This window comes from Perognathus longimembris, chromosome 14, assembly GCF_023159225.1.
Source record: "Perognathus longimembris pacificus isolate PPM17 chromosome 14, ASM2315922v1, whole genome shotgun sequence".
Classification (NCBI taxonomy): domain Eukaryota; kingdom Metazoa; phylum Chordata; class Mammalia; order Rodentia; family Heteromyidae; genus Perognathus; species Perognathus longimembris.
The window spans coordinates 8,284,618-8,303,883 of NC_063174.1; the positions used below are offsets into that span (position 1 = coordinate 8,284,618).

Below are 19,266 nucleotides of genomic sequence, written 5' to 3' on the forward strand. Positions count from 1 at the left end.
TCTGTACATATAATTTCTTAATTGTTAATAATATCGCATTATTTATTTATTGTGATACTGGGGCTCGAATGCAGTACCTCAGTCTTTTTAGGCAGGTACTCTACCACTTGAACAGAATGCTTTGGGATAGGAAACTTGCCCAGGTGTGTGTGTCTTCTGTGAACAAGAGACCAGATGGCTTTTCCTGCTAGGGATATTTCTAATTCAAAGCCATGTCTTGTCTGCTGGATAAATCCAGGTCCCAGAATTGCCTTCCCATGGCCTTTGTGATTCCCAAGTGTTGAACCTACTCTCCTCACTGGTTACGTTATTTTTTTAATCGACCTGCAGGGTCTATTTTTCTCACTTAAGAGACCCGTAGGGTCTCTTTGTCAGCTCAGATTCTGTGAATTTAGGAGATATTATTTCAATGTATAACATTTTGTAAATAAAACTAACAATAGGCTGGGCACTGGTGGCTCATGCCTGTAATCCTAGCTACTAAGGAGGCTGAGATCCGAAGATAACCGTTCAAACCCTGCCTGGGCAAGAACGTCCGTGGGACTCATATCTCCAATTAACCACCGGAAAATGGGAAGTGGTGCTTTGGCTCAAAGTGGTAGAGCACTAGACTTGAGCTGAAGAGCTTAAGGACAGCGCACAGGCCAGAATTCAATCCACATGACCAAAAAAATAAAAAATAAAACCCACTAATAATATTGTAAGAGTTAATTCTTACACAAAATCATGAAGCCTTTGAGTTGTGAGAATCTTTGTTCTCATGGCTGCTCTTAATGTGTGTCTTCATTGCTATATTTTTGTCCTACTTCTCCTGCTTATGTATTTTCAAATATAACCTCTCTTCTACTGGTGTATGTGAACTTTACTTTACTCACTCATTAATTTGCCATTTAGTGATGAAATGCCCATTACATATTTGTCACTATGGGGAAGATCCCAAAATATCCTTCATAGGAACTTGAAGAAAACTTTCTGGTTTCCTTTCATGGCAGTCTAGGTCATAAGTATTATAAAGTTCATTTGTACATATTTAAACTAAGGGAGGATGGTGATATTTCTTATTGAAATATTTTCTCTGACTCAACCCGCCATTGTGTGTGTGTGTGTGTGTGTGTGAGAGAGAGAGAGAGAGAGAGAGAGAAAGAGAGAGAGAGTCTGTGAGAGAGAGAGACACAGACAGAGAGAAAGACAGAGAGAGACAGACAGACAGACAGAGACAGCTAGGGATCAGAGATAGAAAAGGGAATTCTGCCAGGTCTCATTACTAATGCCCTAAGGGTACAATGCGATGATAGGATAATGCCTTCTTGAAGTATCACCAGTAAACCCGAGCTCTAATCCATTCACTCTAATTTCCAAACTAGTCTTGGAAATACCTAGTTGGACTTTGATATGCATAATGCTAAGAAACAGACTGAGTTTATGTAAAATGTTGTTTCATAAAGAACGTAGAGAAATTTCAAGATTACAAATAGATGAAATCTATTACATGTTTATGTTATGTCAGACTTTAATGAAATCTCTTTGTCTCGGCCCAAGTTCACTCCACACAAAAACCTTCTGCAGTTCTATCCTGTTGCTTTCCTAATTTTAAAGATGAAGAAAGAGAGTCATGGAGATGACATTTACCTGTCCATCTACCATCTATTCAGTCTTAAGATTCAAATCAAGTAAGTGACATGGCTGAGATTTGAACAGTTTAGGTAAGGCTTTGAACCAACATGAACCACGTTGGTAAGTGCCTTCTCCTTTGAATAACTACAAAAAGCAGTCATTTTGAAATGAAAATTCAAAAGTAGATTACTTGACTTTGGGGCATTAAGATTATTGACCCATGTCACTTGGCAGTTTTAAAGTTCTGATTTGGAAATGTATTAGGGTAATTGTGAAAACACTGGGACACTATTCAGGGTAGCTGGAATGAATAGCGGCAAAAAGGTATTTGTGCATGAATATGACTTCAGAACTGCCTCCAGTGTACGAAAGGATTGCTTCTAGTGCCACAAATTTCATTCGCGTTTTCATGATGTTGTCTTAAGACGTTAATGCCTGTAAAATGCACAGTTCCCTCCATGGTGTGGAGGTTAACACTGAAACATGCAATCAGATACCAATTTACAGAACTCTGAAATTACAAAATAGCAAGTTGCTTTCTCAAGGTCTGGCACCCTAGGAACAGATCCTGGGTGGGATTCTTAAACAAGGGATACAGTAAAGGATTGATGGACGCTGGTACAGGACAGATACCATCTGATCTTGTTGAAGGATCTGCAGCAAGACGTCTTTCCAGAGCTGAGGAAGATGGCCAGTCTTTCATACTCCCGATAAATCAGACATTTACTTGTCCCTTCCAACTGTTCCTTCCTAGTGTAATCTCCTAAACATTTTTAGAAACCGGGGCCCCAGTCATTGAGGATCATTCTTGGGAGAAGGGTATACCAGTGAACAAATAGGAGCCATACTCACAGACACGGGAGAGTTGCTGAATGTCTGAGCTCATGACAGGAAGTGGCGGTGAGGGGCTATTACAACACTGTCTGCCACAAAAGCCATGGACAAAATTCTCTAATGAAGCACAATAGGAAAAGTTCAGTTTTCCCCGGTGGTGATGTGATGTAATCTTAGACATTAACAGCATAGTATTAATGAAAAGGAAGGAGGAAGAGAAGGGAGAGGCATCAGGAAGGCGATGGAAAAGAAGAGAGGGAGGGAGAGAAGGATAGAGGCATGAAAAAAGAGAGACAAAGAAAAGGAGGAAATTGTGGAAAAGTAGGAAAGGTGACAAAAATGTATTACTTCAAAAGCATAAAGAGCTTTGTTATGTGGATTTTTTTTAGGATGATTCACCTAAATAGAAATCAGTAACATGAATCATTGCTATGATGGGTGGATCATTATTTTAAAATGTTTTCTTCTTTTCTGTTATTTATTTAGTCAGTTGTGGGGCTTGAACCTGGGCCCTGGGTGGTATCCCTCCTTGTGGTCAAGGCTAGTACTCTACCACTTGAGCCACAGAGCCACTTCAGGTTTTTTAGTGGTTAATTGGAGATAAGAGGCTCATAGAGTCTTTTCTGCAGGCCCCAGACTTCTAAGCGGCTAGGATTACAGGTGTGAACACTGGCACCCAGCTTTTTCTGTTTTTTAAATTAACGTTATGACATTAGCCTGTTAAGCATACATCACAAGCACGGTTTGCAACACACCAGGCATTCATGTGATGAGCATTCCTAGCTACAAATATGGCCAGTAGTGGGTCTAAATCACAGGTCAATGAATCTAAGAGGTGAATGTGTGAGGTGTGAGGTGTGGTATGGATGATCATGGGAAAACTGCCCCAGGTAGCCTCCCACCAGCCTTGTAGGTAACATGCCTGGGGAAGGAAAATCATTCCATCAGTGCTGGTAGCACACAGCTTTGGAACTTAAATATTTATTTTTAAATATCTCATTTCAAAAATTTTTCCCTTGTTTGCTTGTTCTACCATCTGGTTCCACATTTACTGGAACCTGTATTAGCATAATTAAATTAGCACTTTCCTATCTCACCTTCCACTCTTCTGGCATGTACTGTAACTCATATATCCATGGGGGGGGGGTTGGAGAATATTTTTGACAAGGCATTTCTAAAATTAAACAAGTGATTCCTTTTTAATTTGAGGTATAGAGTTAGCCCTTGAATGATCCTTAATGACTCTCTCAAAGGGAAAAGTAGGGAAAAACAAAAATCAAGCTAATTGTTATTACTGAGATGTTGTTTTGTTTTTTTCCTTCCCCCCCCCCCCAAACATGGACAAATTAAGTGACTAAATTTTCAGCAACAATGAATACGCTGATGAAGATCAAGGTGACGCTTTCAAGTGCTCATTGAATTCTAGGCTTGGGGCCAGCCTCCTTGTCTAGCTCCTGTAATTTGTTTTCTCCTGCCAGAAATCATATTTCTCAATCCTGGTTTGTTCAACATCTTAGGGAAATCATGGTTTAAATGATACACCACATTTTTTTTTTAACATGGAGCTGTACATTCCTCCGCTGAGAGCAGCCCCTTGCTGATCATAATACCTACAATAATAGCAGTGGGACACTCGTGACCTTAGTCTCAACTGCTTCATTTGGATGGAGCTTTGGGGTCTGAAGCAAGAGTCATCATCTGAAATACCTGGTAGGAGGGCCAGACAAGAAATGCACATTGCATTTGATTTTTAATGTGTTTACTTTGCATCCTCAAAATATTACTAGAATTCTGGCAGATAAAACAATGAAAGAATTGAATGATTTTCATCCAGAATGCTTACTGTAGTCAGAAAAAGCTCTCTCAAAGGACAGTGATAATGGAATTAAAAAAAAAAAAAACACCCTGAAATCTTGGTGGCTTACTGGTAGAGTGCTTGCCTAGTGTGCATGAAGCCCTGGGTTTGATTCCTCAGTGCCACATAAACCGAAACAGCTGTAAGTGGTGCTGTGGCTCAAGAGGTAGAGTAATACTGGCCTTGAGCAAAAAGAAGCCAGGGACAGTGCTCAGGCCCTGAGTCCCAAGCCCCAGGACTGGCAAAAAAAAAAAAAAAAAAAAAAAAGTCTGAAACTTTGGCCAAACTCTGGTGATTCACACCTGTAATCCTTGTTAATAAAGAAACTGAGCTCTGTGGCTAGGATTGTGGCTTAGTGTTAGAATGCTGCTTGCCTAGCATGTATGGGGTTCTGGGTTCAATTCCTCAGTACCACAGAAACAACAAAAAAGTCATTAAAGATAAATATTTTTTTTAAAAGAGGCTAAGCTCTGAATAGCACAGTTCAAAGCCAGCCCACGCAGAAAGTCTCTGAGACTCTTATATTCAATTAACCACCTAAACCAAATAGCCAGAAATAGAGCCATGGCTCAAAGAGGTAGAGTGCTATCCTTGAGCACAAAAGCTCAGGGCCAGCAGCACCAGGTCCTGAGTTCAAGCCCTCAGACTAGCACCAGTAACGAAAAAAAAACCCTGAAATCTCTCAACATTTTAAAGTAAGCTGATTCCAGTTATTATTTTGACTATTTCCTCATGGTACTTTAGCCCAACATTTCTTTACTTCTCTACTTCTTTACTTCTTTACTTCTCTCTCTATTTACCATTTCATTACTAGGTATCTTCCAAATCACTGTTGCCATGTGCTGATTGTGCATTGGCCCTGTGGGCTTTGACCGTCACCATGTTAATGCCCTTGACCTTTTAACAGCCCTCCTGTACGTGTTCTGCACATAGGAGGTCTAACTTCCCTGGGAGCATGTGACTTTTTGGATTGTCTCCTCCCACTCTGCATCTTCCTCGGGCTTCTTCACTCATTTCTACTGCAGCTTTTATGTTGTCTTTTGTTTTTCAGTTGGCTGCTCTTTCTTTCTGACATTGGTTCTGAACTTGTCCTTGGCTTCCTGCCTTAAATAGAGACTTTGCTCTGACTTCTCCTCTGTATCATAGGGTAGGAATTCACATCTTTTGCATCTGAGAAAAAAGAAGCAAGCCTAGATCACCTGACTGTGCTTCTCTTTGGGAGCATGACTTAGAGAGAGTTACTTCATAATTCAGAGATTCTATTTTGTCACCTAAAAATCAAAAGTCAGACATTTTAATGTGTCAGTGTGTGTGTGTGTGTGTGTGTGTGTGTGTGTGTGTGTGTGTGTGTGTGTGTTGAAGGACTTTGGGTAATTCTAACATGCAGATTAAATTTGTGGAAAATAGTCCTCAGCGTACTCTGGATAAACAGATACTGGTCCCCTGCGTTTTGAAACTCATAAAGGCAGGTGCACATGTTCCATTGTATCTCCAGCATTGGATTAAATGCTTGGCATACAGGGACTACTCAGTGAAGGCTTGCTCAATGAATGGCTGCCCCAAAACAATTCCCTATCAAACAGTGACTTCAAACCACAATGGTCCTGATTTCTCATCTATATTGCAGACCTTAGTTTCCACATTCTTCTTCATCTCTCTGAACATTTCAAGGTAATCACGTCCAGAATATGCAATTTATAGTTCCATTCCTACATATAGTGCCCTCCTAATCTTCCCTTTGCATATCCTAATCTCTTTTCCATCCTCCCACATCTAGCAAAGTGCTAATTATGCTTATAATTTGCATCCATCCCTTTGTTTGAACTCAGCCTAAGTTTAAATCCATCCCTTCTCAAGTGCACTATCACTCTAACTTTATAACTAGCCCCCTTTCTTTTAGTTTTGTTTTAAATTATTATCTATGTGATTCTAAGAGCGAAGTTTAGAAAACTCATATTTATCCAGCATGTACAAATGTAATAACCAAAACCTCCATAAATTTAGAAAATGCTCTTCATTAGCTAGGGGCTGAGTTTCAAAATGAGGTGGAGAGTCTAGAATTCAGTCTTCCTCGTTTCCTCCATCCATCATAAAGCCTTCCCATTCAGAAGTACATGCCAGCAATCTGAAGCTTTTTTTTTTCTCTCTTAAAGAGCTGCATTTTTATGTAAGAGCAGTTCATGGCTCCTTTTCATTCATTAGTTGGAGAAACGGAAACAGTGCCCCAAATTGAAGTCATAGATGCACCACAGTGCTACTGCCAGTGCCCGTTCTCAGATCTGAATCAGGAGTTTGCTACTTTTCTCTTGACCCTTTCTTCTTTCCTGAATCTACAAATGTTCATAAGAGAAGAAAAAAAAAGCTTCTCTCTACAGATCCAAGAGTAAGAATGAAAATAAGAATCCTGATAATAAAGTACAGCTACAAAAGAGAGCCCACTTAGTTTGGAAAAACCATTACTGTATCAGAATGATGTATTTGCAAGTGACTTGCATGAACATATTTTATGTGCCTGCCGGCGTGGTTTTTGTGGTTCTCTGTAGCAGATATTACTCTTTTATTACTCGTTAGCCACTTAAAATCCAGCCCAATTTTAACAGTGCTAAAAGAGCAAGAAAATTTATTTTAAAGGAAAAGGCTACATTCTTCTAAACCAGAGTCATAATATTAATACTTAAAATGCATGGCAACATGCTGAGAAAATGGGATAGTTATTTAGATATATTATAAAATGTAGCCCACCACTTTGATGTGATTCACTACTATTTCACCAAACCAATTTAACAGTATCCTGTAGAGAAGGAATAGTGCAATTAAAATTAGTAACAGAGATTTTCACATGCATAGATCTAAATCAGGCTAGGTTGATAATGAATTAAGTAATTTTGCTTCCTTGTGAAGTCAAATCCATAATAGATGCATCCAGGATAGAATTCATGTTTAAAGGACCTGTCTATGTGCAGTTCTGACGCGACTGATGATATTCCCAGTGGTTTTTCTTCCTTCTTTGTTTTTACTGTTTGGCTTTGATGGTGAAATTTAAGTAGGTAGTCATAATACATTAGTATAATTTGGCTATTTGATCAACCGACTCTGTTTCAGTCAAGCCAAATCCTTTCAAAACATGACTTTATGAATCTAATTTTTAAAGAAGTCAAAGCCGTAATACTCTATGTGCATCTTTAGATGTAAGAACAGATATTCTGTCATTTTTCCAGTGTCAAAGCATCCAGTGAAGTTATTGTCATATCTCCTGTAATTAGTTTCATATATGTTAGCATTTCCCTACCCTCAGGTCCTCAGCTCCTCCCACTAGCCCTCAGATCCACCCATACCTAATGAGCCACTCCTACTCACTACCTAACTACTTCCCCCTTTACCCCCGGAAAGGAGAGAAGCTGCCACTTGGATAGGGTGCAGACGCCATGTAGCTCCCTCTCCCGTAGGAACTATGGCCCCACTAATAAACCTCCTTATGAACCGTCTTCTTCTGCTGTGATTATCTCCACATGGTCCTCTGGGATGGCAGATACCTATGCTTTCAATATAGACCATGACTTGTGTATATCTGATGATTTATGGTCCTAGTGGATTGCTTAGTGTGTTTGTGTAGTTGCCGGCTTTCTGTTTCCAGGCTATGCTGGTACCACCTGTAGCACTCAGACACTGACTGGGTACTGGTGACTATGTTCATCATTTCTGCAATGAAAGTAAAATGCATTTGCTCTGAAGAAGTGAATGAAGAGGTATGAAGAGGTATACTGTAGCTGTGACCAGGGGAACACAGAAGTGACCATAACTACAAGTAATTAGGTGTTCTTCCTTTACCAGGCCTATCTGCAAGGCTTATGTATTGTCTCCCTTCTATTGTTATTTGACTCTGAATCTGAATCAGTGACCTCTTTCCTGGCCAGAAGAAGTATGAAACCCATCATTACTCCAGTATTCTGGTTTCCCCACTATGAACAGTAATATTTATTCTCAGCTCAGGATGTGTGTGTGTGTGTGTGTGTGTGTGTGTGTGTGTGTATGTGTGTGTGTGTGTGATGATTTTGTTATTTTAGTGGGCAAAGGACAAAAAGAAGTGATCAAATTGGCTTTACAGAACCATGCTTTGCATATTGCTGTACTGGAGGTTATCTAGTATGTAACTTGAGGGATTTGTGTATTGGCTTTCTTAAAAGTACAGAATGCTTCATGAATTTGCGTGCCATCCTTGTGCAAAGGCCATGCTAATCTCTATATTTTTCCAATTTTAGTATATATGCTGCCAGAACAAGCATTACCATGCAAGTTTTAAGGAGACAATGTGATTTACTAGCCAAGTGATTGATTTAGAAGTTAAAAAAACACACACATTGATTTTAGGATGAATTCCAAGTTCACCACATCCAAAGTCTGAGCTACTAGATAAGATACTTCATTATTTTCTCAGCTTCTTTAATTTTATCACCTGTGAAATAAATGTAATAATAATTTCACAGGATTATTGTAAAGAGGAATCCTGAACACAACATACTTTGATGTAGAAAGCACTTTATAAATTATTACAAGCAGAATTTTTGATGAGTCCTTTTTCATGCCTTGTAAGAAATTGTACTATACCTGGCATATTGTTTGCTCTCAGAAAATTTTGTTTCTTTTTAAAAATTTATTTATTTTCTTTTTTATGATCTAGGTGAAGTCCAGAAGGGTTACCATTACATACATTAGGTAATGAATACATTTCTTGTCCAACTTGATACCCCTCCCTCATTTTTCTCCCACCTTCCCACCCCCCCCAGTTGTACAGTTAGTTTACAACATCTTGTTTTGTAAGTATTGCAGTTGCATTGCTTTGCATTTTACCTTTTGCCTCACCATTTTAATGTTTCCCTTCCTCTCCCTTTCCTAATTCAGACAGACATATATAAAATACTCAGGGTACCAGAATCAAATGCAGTGACAATAGGGGCTAAATCATAGGGAAGATGAACAGAGGAAAAAAGAAATAATTTCATGTAGTATGTTGAAAATAATCACCTCAATGACAAACCACTTGCTTCCATATTTTGGAGGTAATTTCTCTTGGCGTCTTCTTATGTGATCATATGTACAAAGCTATTGAGCTATTGTGCTCATCTACTAGGACTGTCTTAGACATATACTAATTATTACCAATAAGAGAGCACACCTAAATAAAATCAGACATGAGACTGGAAACATTATGACAGAAACAACCAAGATTCAGAATATTACAAGGGAATATTTTGCAAACCTAGATGCTAACAAATTTGAGAATCTTGAAGAAATGGACACATTTCTAGCAAATATTGATATACCCAAGCTAAACCAAGAAGATTTAAACCAACTAAATAGACCTATGTCAAGTAATGAAATATAAAAGGCAATAAGAGACCTCCCAGCTAAGAAAAGCCCAGAACCAGATGGATTCACAGTGGAATTCTACAAGGCCTTCAAAGCAGAACTCACACCAATACTCCTCAAACTATTCAGTGACATTGAAAGCGAAAGTTCACTACCAAACTCATTCTATGAAGCCAGCATAACCTTCATCCCAAAACCAGACATGGACTCAGCAAGGAAAGAGAGCCATAGATCCATTTCTTGGATGAACACCGATGCAAAACTTCTCAACAAAGTTCTGGCCAATTGATTTCAACAATTCATTTAAAAAAATTATATAGTATGGTCAAAGTTTGTTTCTTTTAAGGTAGACTTCTCACTTTCTCTGAGAATGATGGACAGAATGTGCTCAATTATTTATTGGTGCACCCAGTGTTTAGAGAATACCTACTATGTGCCAAGAGTGTGTCTGTTCTGTGCCAAATGAGCGTCGTACTGTCTTGCCTTCACCAAGACTGAGATTCTAGTAGAGGCGAACGTATACACATGGATGTGTCATGCCATAGTAAATGCTACAAAGAAGAATCCAGCAGTGTCGGGTGACAGAGAACAATAGGGAATAGTTTAGGCAGTGTTTCAAGTATGTTTCATTTGGAAAGGAAATACAGAAACAAAAAAAATGCCAAGCATCTTTAAAAAAGACCCTTACTGCTTTTCTGCAGTTTCCTGGTCCCCAGCGCATGCACTGGAGCACAGGGAAGCCATGCTGCAGGTTGGCAGCATGTTCCATGGACGATGTGCATGATGGGAAGCAGGAAGCCTCTGGAGTCTCAGCTCTGGCTACCTGTCTTTCATACACAATTCACTTTATCTGAGTTGCTGTGACTTCCTTGTCATCATTACCAAGTACTTACTGAATGCCTGTTGTGCCGTCAGTTACTTGTAACAGACAAAAGAAAATAAAGCTGTGCTTTCTTGGAGCTTACTTTCTGCTAGAAAGTCAACAACTACACATATGATGTTGGTGACAAGACCTATAAAAATACAAGGAGGGACAATGGGATGGGGAGCAATAAGGGATTTTATGGCTCAAGTATTTAACATTTCTCTGAGAAGCAGTGTTTAAGTAGGAACCTCAGTACAGTGAGAGAGAGTTATATAAGTCTTTGGAGGAGACCACAAGGAAGCAGCCTGCAGAGTTCCCATGGAAGCTGGTGTGGTATCTAGGAAAGGCAGGGGGATGGTGTTGCTGGGCTAGAATAAGAAAGAAGTAGGTATAGGAGATGAAGTTGGAGCCATAGCCATGACCAGACATAAGCTCTGTTTCTCTAAAAGGGAAGGAAGTACTTTGGAGAGTTAAGGGCAGGGATAAACATGATGTGGATGATTAAAATGTATTCCTCTTGTTGTTGTATAGGAAGTAAACTTGGAAGGGCCATGGAAGCAGAGAGCAGTTCAAAAGACTAATTGTAAAATCCAGAGAAGAGGAAAGGTGGCCTTCACAGCGGTGTGGAGGAGAAGGTGAAGTAATCAGATTTGGGACATAATTTGAAGGTTAAGCCTAGAATAATAAGTTGATGGGTTGGATGTGAATTTGAGAAGAAGGATGAACTCATGCTGATTCCAAAGCTTTGCCTAAGCTATTGAATAAATTGTGGTAATTTATATTTAGGGGGAAAAAGCCAAGCAAAAAAACATGCTGGCAGAATGCCTGCTTTTGAAATAAGGAAATACTGAATTTTACACAAGTTAACATTAAGGAGATTTTATGTCAAGACCTGAGATGTGAATCTGTGAGTTGGCAGGAGGTCAGGGCTAGAGTAGGTATCCATATGAGAATTTTCAGTGTGGATGATACTTACAAATGCTAGGTAAAGTCATCTGGAGATGTGAAGAGAGTTTGCGGACTCTACAACATTTATAAGCCTGGACCTTGGAAGGCTGAGGATGTTGAGAACACCCTACCAGTGTTTTGTGAGTAAAATGAGAGTTCAAAGAGATTCAGGAAGCCAGGTTAAGAAAAAGTGTATCAAGAAGGATCTGAAAAAAATTAAGTAAAAGAATGGAATGCTAAGTACCCAAGCTATGTGGAAATTGTGTTAAAGATACGAAAACTGCTAGAACAATTTTAGTGCCCCTCAGTCTTACAATCTGATATGAATAAATGGTCCTCTTTGTGATTAAACACTGAGAGTATATATCAACAGCGTGAATGACAAAAGGAAAAGTAAATAAAATTTAAAGTTCAGGAGTACTTTATCACACCACATTGTGAAGTGAATGCTTTTATCTTAAAAAATAACATTAAGAAGCTCAGTGTACAATTTTAACACAGTGGATATATCATTTTCATTGGGCAGGAAGGACATGAAGATTTGCTCTTGAAGGAGCAGCATAAAGAGTACACACAGAAAGAATCACAAACCTATGGTACAGGGCTGGGAATATGGCCTAATGGCAAGAGCGCTTGCCTCGTATACATGAAGCCCTAGGTTCAATTCCTCAGTATCACATACACAGAAAAAGCCAGAAGTGGGCACTGTGGCTCAAGTTGGTAGAGTGCTAGTCTTGAGCAAAATGAAGCCAGGGACAGTGCTCAGGCCCTGAGTTCAAGCCCCAGGACTGGAAAAAAACAAACAAAAAACCTTTATGGTACAACTAAGCTGGAACCATTTCTGAGTTAAAAAGCTTATCGCTAAGTAGCAGCGCCAGTGCTTTTCAAAAGTCACAGGTATTCAGAATCACTTGGAAAGTTTAATGAACACATATTTCTGGGTCTCATCTTCAGGATTACAAATTTAGTAGGCTTGGTTTTGGGCCTGATAATATTCATTTCAACAAAGTTAGCAACATCTTTGATGTTGATTAGGAATCACTCTATAAACTGGAGCTCCCAGAATAGAGTTCCTTTTGGGTTTGTGTTTACTAACTAAAAGCAACCAAAATGATGACTTCTATCTTGTTCATCTAGTAATCTAGTAGGCATCACGCTAATCATTCTAAACTCTTCATCTCTTTCTATCTAAAATGAATCCTGTGAGACTGGTGTCATTCTGTGTGAAAATTGAAGATAGAAGAAGTTGGCTAACTAGCTTGGGTCATCAGCTAATGGCTAATGACACTGGCAATGCCACTGAGTCAGCCAGAGCCATACAGTGTGGAGCCTGACTCCTCACAATGTGGGAATCCACCATCTTGACAATAACCTGGGAGCTTGTCACAAATGCAGAATCTCAGGCCCATCTCAGACCTGCTGATGCTACAATTTAACAAGATTTGGGGAGGCAATTCATATAACCTTTTCCAACTGGAGTTGGCAGATCAGAGTTGTTGAGAGCTTCTTAGCGTGACTCTGGACAGATAAGTAAGCAAGGTTACACCGGAAGAAGGAAGTGCAGTTGAGGGCTTGCATTTTCTAATAACAGAATAGAAAATGGTCTACCCTAGCAATGAAATACTAGATATTCCCAAGATTCCAAGTTAGGGCAACTGAAATGATCATTACATAATTCTTTTTGTATGAGCAATTGGAGTGAGTGGTCCACATTGAAATGGCTATGAGAGCCACAGATAGATTGTAGGTAAGTAGTACCATCTATGGTGCTTACTGACAATGAACTGAACATATCCGAGGACCTGCTGCTCACCACTGAGTGGAGGAGACTTGCTCCTTGCCTGCCTCTTGCTTGAAGACTGGCTTCAAATCTCAGCTCACAGGCCTATGGATGAGCACGTTCATCAGCGTATGGGGAATGGCACTTGTCATCCACAGAATGTTTTATAACTACGTAAAGATAATTTTTACTTATTTTTATTAAATTTGATTTTATTGTCAAGGTGATGTACAGAGGGGTTACAGTTATATACATAAGGTAGTGAGTACATTTCTTGTCAAACTTGTTACCTCCTCCCTCATTTTCCTCTCACTCCCTCCATTCCCCCAGATCCCCCAAGTTGTACAGTTAATTTCCAAAATATTGTCTTGTGGGTATAGCTGTTGCATTGGTTCTCCCTTTGCCCTTTGTCTCACCATTTTGTTGTTTCCTTCCCTAATTCAGGTAAATTTATATACAATAAACAAATTGGACAAAAAATGTACTCACTGACATATGTAACTGTAAACCCTCTTGACAATGAAAATATAAAAAAAAAATTAAGGCAAAAAAAGCTAAGTGCTGGTGGCTTACACCTGTAATCCTAGCTACTCAAGGGGCTGAGATCTGAGGATCATGGCTCAAAGCCAGTTTAGGAAGGAAAATCTGTGAGACTTCTATCTCCAGTTAACCACAAAAGGCCAGAAATGGAGCTGTGACACAAGTGGTAGGGCACTAGTCTTGAGCAAAGAGTTCATAGTGTCCAGGCCCTGGATTCAAGCCCCAGAACTGGCACCAAAAAAATGAGGAAGAAAGAAAAGGAAGGAAGGAAGGAGGAAGGAAGGAAGAGAGGGAGGGAGGGAGGGAGGGAGGGAGGGAGGGAACCCAGCCAGCTGTGTGCTGGTGGCTCATGCTACTCAGGAGGCTGAGATGTCAGGATCACAATTCAAAGCAGGCCCAGGCACAAAAGTGTGTGAGATTTATCTCCAATAAAGTACCCCAAATCCAGAAGCAGAGCTGTGGCTCAAGTGGTACAGTGGTAGCTCAGGGACAGAGCGCAGGCCTTAAATTCAAGCCCCAATACCAGCACCAAAAAAAAAAAAAAAAGCAAGTAGAAGGAAAAGGAAGGGAGCAAGGAAGCTAGCTAGCTGGTGTGGATGTCTCACACATACAATACTCACTACTTGGGAGACAGATCTGAGGATTGCAGTTGGAAGCCAGCCTAGGCAGGTCTCAGATTCTGTCTTCACTTCAGCAGCAAAAAAGTTGAACTAGAGATGTGGCTCGAGGTCAAGTGCACCAGTGATGAGCGAAAAAGACCAGTAAGAGCATGAGGCCTTGAGTTCAAGCTACAGTACTGCCACAAAAAGAAAAGAAAGGTGGAGAGGGGACAGGAAGAGGAGAGGGAAGGGAAGGGCAGGGGTTGGGAAGGAAAAAGGCCTTCACCTGCTACCTTGTTATGGTGGATTTCTTGGCTTTCTTGGTGGCACTAGTGAATGTGTTGACTCTCCTCTTTGAAACCTTTTGTGGTAGACTGTTGAGAAATCGATTGCTGTTTTTCTTCTTTTGGGCACAGTATTTACTGTCATGTCTAGTGAAGTTATGGCTAGAAACATTTTGTTTTCTTTGCTATCATTTTTCTGGTTCCAGTGTGAATGAACCAGTTAACTTCTGAAAGTTCTCTAGCACTTGTTTAGTAATATGTTTTGACCCTGGGTATTTTAATTTTACTTGTGTGAGCTTCAATGTGAAAGCATAGGTAAAAGGCCAGAGCTAATTACTTTAATTCATGATTTGGGAGTACTGGGTAATCAAATTTGTGACCCCCTCACTCTCCATTTTTGCTAATGCAGGATACCTTGTCCTTTCTTTTCCTATGAAGGATGGCTCCAAGACTGTCAAAAATTCCTATCTGAGATATGTAAATACACACACATATATGTGTATATATTATATAATGTATATATGTGTGCATATGTGTGTATATAATATATAACATATATCATATATAATAATAGTATATTCTATATTACATATATACATTTATAGATGTATCTTTTCATCTGTGTCACAAAATCATCTCCAAACACAGTTGCCTTGACACTGAAACCCATTTACTTGAATCTATTAGAATCTCCCCAAAAACTTGCTCACAATTTTCAAAACTGACTTGCTCCTTATTTCCATCTTTTGGATTGTCATTGTTTGCTCAGTTATAAAATGGCTTGTTGACACCAAATATTTTAATAATTCGATTCCAAGGCTTTGTGCCTATGCCTTTGAGATGCTGGTGTAGTAATTAAACTGTCTTTTAGCTGAAATGCTTGCAAAGCGTCCAGTTCTGTGCCTGGCAGCTGGTGATGCATTATAGAGACATTGAGCTAATCGATTAAAACCGCAGAGGCATGGGAGTTGTCTGACAGCACTGTACTAGGATGAAATTAGTTGGAATTGCATGGTGAAATTAAGGGGAATGCAGCTGATTGCAGCCCTTCTGGGAGAATCCTGGGTGAGAGGGACAGTGTGCGTTGATCCCTGCGTAATTAGGACAGCCATGTTTTAACAGTATTTCTAAAGTATTAAAATGGACTGGATAAATCAGCAGGGCTGCTTTCAGTGAACTTGGCATCCATCCACTGTGACTGAAATAACATGAAATTTTTCGGCTGCTAGAGAATGTGAAATTGGACTAATTGTCTTTTAACTAGTCAGCTCTACTGCTAGCCTGGAGCAGGGCGAAACAGGGGCTAGGCTGGTGGGATGGTAGCGGGGGGGATGGGAAACTGAATTCATGACCCTTCTGTCAGCTCATCCAATGGTCTAACCTCACCACCTGTACAGACAGCTCTGATTTGTACGGTTCCACCACAAGAAGCTCTTCCTAAATATTTTAAAGTCCATTTGAAACTGGATGCTTTGATTCAAAGACTCAATGTCTAGCTCTGTTCCATTGAGTTGAAATTAGGAATCCTTCCTGAGAGTGGGCAAGGGGACATCAGAGCCCTGCGAGTCATTCATTAGATGACCACATGTGACTCTGGCCTACTATCGCACAGGGACACTAATGCATATTGCTGATTCTCTGTGTCAGACAAAGACATGTTCCATAACCATTGACTGTCATGACTGGTCTAACATTCACACTTTACATGCGATTAGAGATTGCCAGAGAGGTTAAATGCCGCAGCCCTGGTTCTGGAATAAGGTCATTAGGGCCCAAGATTACTGTTCCAAGGTTCATCTCACTAGAGTACATTGCCATTGCTACCAAAAAGTACTTCCCTTCGGTTCAGTATTAGCCTTTTTCCTGTGAGTCCATAAATAACACGAGGATTGCTGTGATGCAGGAGTTCACGTTCTCAGTACTTGGGATATTTTTCTTTATTAACATTACTGAGGTCACTCAAGCCTCTGGAAGTGCTCTCTGTCATTGTCAGCTACTGGCTCTAGAATGGAATTCTTCAAATAGCATTTGAAGAATTTTCAGAGATGTACAGGAAGCGTCTGAGAACATTTTCTTGCCTTCAGAAAAATAGATTTAGCTATTGTAGTGCATTCAAGAGATGATTCTTTACAATCTTTTGGGAAACCTCAGATTATGATCCACTAGTCTAGTTGTGTAATGGCATCAGACTTAGAGCATTAAGACAAACTAGAAATTAAAAATTGGCAGTAATTATTACATTTTCTTTAGGAACATTATGGGTGTCATGCATCAGATTTTCTTTGATTTGGAACCCAATGGGAAAGTTTCTCCGCAGCCTTCTAAAGGCATAGTTCTGCTTCTCTTGAATGATTGATATGCGTAGCTGTTAGGATTTCTTCAGTGGAAGATCATAGTCATCTTCCCTCAAGTTCAGAGGCCATCCTGGAAAGGATTTGCTATTTATTCTTCTTTAAATTTTCCATCCTTTTCCTCTTTCTTTCATATATTATTATTTCTTATTGATTTATTACATCATGTGATATCATTTATATCTTTGTAATCTTCTTTATCTCTTTTCAAGAATAAACTGTGTTATGAAGTACGCCCATAATCCTAGCTACTCCATACAGAAACATGGAGAGCTGCAGTCAAAAGCCAGCTGGGACAGAAAATTCTGTGAGACTCCATCTCCAGTTAGCAAGCAAAATGCTGTTCTAGAGGCATGACTCAAGTGATAGAGTACCAGCCATAAGAAAGCTAAGAGAACATGAGGCCTTGATTTCGAGTTCTGATATTAGAAGAGAGATGGGGCAGAAAGGGAATATGTCATATTCACATTACTATTACCAAAGTGTAACAAACATTAAAGACCAACACATACACTAATATGAGTAAACTACTTATTCCACCTCCTGGATGCCTTACGTATCTTCATATTTAGCTGTATTGTTGAATTCTATTTTAATAGACCTAAGAGTGATTGTTTCTTCAGATAAATGGTGCTTCTCTTTTTTTTTTTATAATACTGGAGTTTGAATTTGGCATTGCACTTAGTAGGCAAACAATCTGTCACTTAAGTTTTGATCTGAGCTTTTTAAGTGTGTTCATTAGTTTAGTTTTCAAATACAGTCCTGTACTTTTTTCCCAGGCCTGACTTCAAATCTTCAACTTACTATCTCTACCTCCCATAACAGCTAGACTTACATATGCAGTACTATGCCCGGCTTGTTTGCAGGGGCTAACCCTTCTTCCTGGGTTGCCCTGGAACAATGACCTTTCCATCTTCCATCTTCACTTCCATCTTCACTTTCCCACTTTCCATCTTCACTTGATCTGTAGGATCAGGGATGCCCAGCACAATAGAATTTGAAATATTTTTAAATTTAATGTCTGTGAACTTCAGAATTGTAAAAAAAACATTAAAATAAAGTCAATCTTAGAAATCCATTAGGCATATATGAATTATGTGTGGAAGGAAGGCTAGGATTGGATGTGAATCAAAAATTATGATTACTAGAGATAAAGAACCTCTATGTTTATCCTCTGTATTTACATTATATATAATGTTGATTTCTTTATAATAGTCAAGTTTCTGGCACAAGATTACTCATATTACTTAACATGTTTTCTCCAAAGTATTATGATAAATAATTCTTTCTTTCTCTCTCTCTGTCTCTCTCTCTCCCTCTCTCTCTCTGTTTATGTGTGTGTGTGTGTGTGTGTGTGTGTGTATGTGTGTGTGTGTGAATATGTTTTGTCATTGTTGTTGTTTTTACAGGACTGGTGTTTGAACTCATTCATGACTTATTCTTCCTAAGCAGGCACTCTTATCACTTGAGCCACTCTGCAAACTCCTAAGAACTATTTCTTAAGTAAAAGCAAATTCATATTGAATAATAGGCTTTTATGGGTACTTCTTATTTTCCTCTCACTGGTCTACATGCTTCATGTCTGCATATTACTTAATCTTCTTAACACCTGTCTGTAGTAAAAGCTCTCTGATCTTATAACTGGGAAACAAGGGCTTTTTGAAGTAAAACGCTACCTGCTCACAGTCATGTAACTAACGCAGGTCAGGTGTGATGGCAGAACCTGTTCTGTAGCAATTATGCCACTTGGGAAATGTCCAAGGAAATGGACAAGTATAAGGCTTCCTAAGTGGCTTTCATACCCATTTCTTTTCCAAGATTAATTAAAGGGCATCTGGGGCACTTAGGTTTACTAGTATCAGTCATATGGAAAATGAAACTATAACTCAAATAAAACACCCATTTGACACTCTGAACAACTTAAGGATTTGATTATCAGAAGTTGAGCACAAATGAAAATGGAACAGAACAACTTGAAGGAATGGGTGGGATTGAGAGAGATTGAAGACAATGATGCAAGGGTTGTGCTCAGAAATGGAAGTGTTGAATTGAAATCACTTCGTCTAACTACTTCAAAAAAAAAAATGACCTTTTATGTATAAGGTGACGAGGTAATACATAGCACACTCTCTAATTCCTGAGTGGGATACTTTCTCATACTGACCCATCTGGACAGAGCAAAGCCAACAATCCATCTCTGAAGTGGGAAATGAAGACAAAACTTACAGT

General features: G+C 39.3%; 1 protein-coding gene and 1 non-coding gene across 7 annotated transcripts in view; one reads left to right on the forward strand and one right to left on the reverse strand.

Annotated features, from left to right (window-relative positions):
• Npas3 (neuronal PAS domain protein 3) overlaps positions 1–19,266 on the forward strand; it is an 839,406-nt gene that overhangs the window by 307,571 nt on the left and 512,569 nt on the right. The window lies entirely within an intron of this gene.
• Positions 8,483–8,586, reverse strand: LOC125363754. Its single transcript, XR_007213335.1, has one exon. It is a non-coding gene; the product is annotated as a U6 spliceosomal RNA (small nuclear RNA).